General features: G+C 50.1%; 1 non-coding gene across 1 annotated transcript; it reads left to right on the forward strand.

Annotated features, from left to right (window-relative positions):
* The first annotated feature begins 1,419 nt into the window (after nucleotides 1-1,419).
* On the forward strand, nucleotides 1,420-1,492 carry Trnaa-cgc. The gene has a single exon. It is a non-coding gene; the product is annotated as a tRNA-Ala (tRNA).
* The last annotated feature ends 598 nt before the right edge of the window (nucleotides 1,493-2,090 follow it).

Consider the following 2,090-nt stretch of genomic DNA (forward strand, 5'->3'; position numbering starts at 1 on the left):
GAGGCGGGCTGCACGATGTTGGGGCGTGAGCGGAAGACGGCCTAACGGTGTGCGGGACCGTAGCCCAGCTTCATGGAGACGGTTGCGAATGGTCCTCGCCGATACCCCAGGAGCAACAGTGTCCCTAATTTGCTGGGAAGTGGCGGTGCGGTCCCCTACGGCACTGCGTAGGATCCTACGGTCTTGGCGTGCATCCGTGCGTCGCTGCGGTCCGGTCCCAGGTCGACGGGCACGTGCACCTTCCGCCGACCACTGGCGACAACATCGATGTACTGTGGAGACCTCACGCCCCACGTGTTGAGCAATTCGGCGGTACGTCCACCCGGCCTCCCGCATGCCCACTATACGCCCTCGCTCAAAGTCCGTCAACTGCACATACGGTACACGTCCACGCTGTCGCGGCATGCTACCAGTGTTAAAGACTGCGATGGAGCTCCGCATGCCACGGCAAACTGGCTGACACTGACGGCGGCGTTGCACAAATGCTGCGCAGCTAGCGCCATTCGACGGCCAACACCGCGGTTCCTGGTGTGTCCGCTGTGCCGTGCGTGTGATCATTGCTTGTACAGCCCTCTCGCAGTGTCCGGAGCAAGTATGGTGGGTCTGACACACCGGTGTCAATGTGTTCTTTTTTCCATTTCCAGGAGTGTATTTTTTTGTGGGTGAAACTAAGTTAATTGTTGAATGTTTTTACCGGGCATCCGATTCCGCTGTGGCAGCTCTAGAGTCATTCAAAGAAAGTCTACGGTCAGTAGCGCGTAAATACTCATATCATGCAACACTACTTGGAGGCTACTTTAACCTGCCGAGTATAGACTGTGATGTCTATGGATTCATTGCGGGGAGTACAGACAAACAGCCGTGCGAAATACTTTTGAACACGTTTTCTGAAAATTGTCTTGAGCAGCTACCTCGACATCCCACATGCAGTGTAAATATCTTAACCCTTCTAGCTACAAATAGGCCGGACTTTATCGACAATTTCAGTACAGAAACGGGCATTGGCGATCATGATGTCATTATAGCAACTATCATTACCAAAGTTAATATATCAATCAAAAAAGCTAGGGGGTGTTTCTGCTAGATAGAGCAGATAGGCAGTTATTATCATCTCAGTTAGACAGTGAATTAACATCACTTAGTTCCAGTAAGACGGATGTAGAGGAGTTATGTGCAAACTTTAAGCAGATTGTAAATTGTGGTCTGGAGAGTTATGTGCCTAGTAAGTGGATAAAGGATGAAAAAGGCCCACCATGGTTTAGTAACGAAATTCGTAAGATGCTGAGGAAGTAGAAGCTGTTGCACTCTAGGAAATTTGTAATAAGTTCCTATGAGACCAAACTGCTGAGGTCATCGGTCCCTAGGATTACACCCTACTTAATCTAACTTACGCTAAGGACAACACACACACCCATACCGAGCGAGGTGGTGCAGTGGTTAGCACACTGGACTCGCATTCGGGAGGACGACGGTTCAATCCCGTCTCCGGCCATCCTGATTTAGGTTTTCCGTGATTTCCCTAAATCGTTTCAGGCAAATGCCGGGATGATTCCTTTGAAAGGGCACGGCCGATTTCCTTCCCACTCCTTCCCTAACCCGAGCTTGCGCTCCGTCTCTAATGACCTCGTTCTCGACGGGACGTTAAACACTAACCACACACCCATGCCAGAGGGAGGACTCCACCCTCCGACAGGGGAGCCGCGCGAACTGTGGCAAGGCGCCTCAAACCCTGCGACTGCACTCTCGGTTCATAAAGGGATGCACATATGACGACAAACGAAGGTTAGTAGAGATTCGTGCGTCCCTGAAAAGATGTATGCGCGTAGCATACAACTGCCACCGTCACGCCTTAGCAAGAGACCTGGCAGAAAACCTGAGAAAATTCTGGTCGTATGTAAAATCGCTGAAAGGGATTAAGACTTCCGTTCAGTACCTTGTTGACCAGTCTGGTGTGGCAGATGAAGAGGGCAAAACGAAATCCGAAATTTTAAATTTCATGTTCAAGAAATCGTTCACGCAGGAGAACCGTAATAGAGAAGCGGCTTAAAGATATAAAAACAAATAAATCACCATGTCTGGATGGAATCCGA

This window comes from Schistocerca americana, chromosome X, assembly GCF_021461395.2.
Source record: "Schistocerca americana isolate TAMUIC-IGC-003095 chromosome X, iqSchAmer2.1, whole genome shotgun sequence".
In the NCBI taxonomy this organism is placed as follows: Eukaryota; Metazoa; Arthropoda; class Insecta; order Orthoptera; family Acrididae; genus Schistocerca; species Schistocerca americana.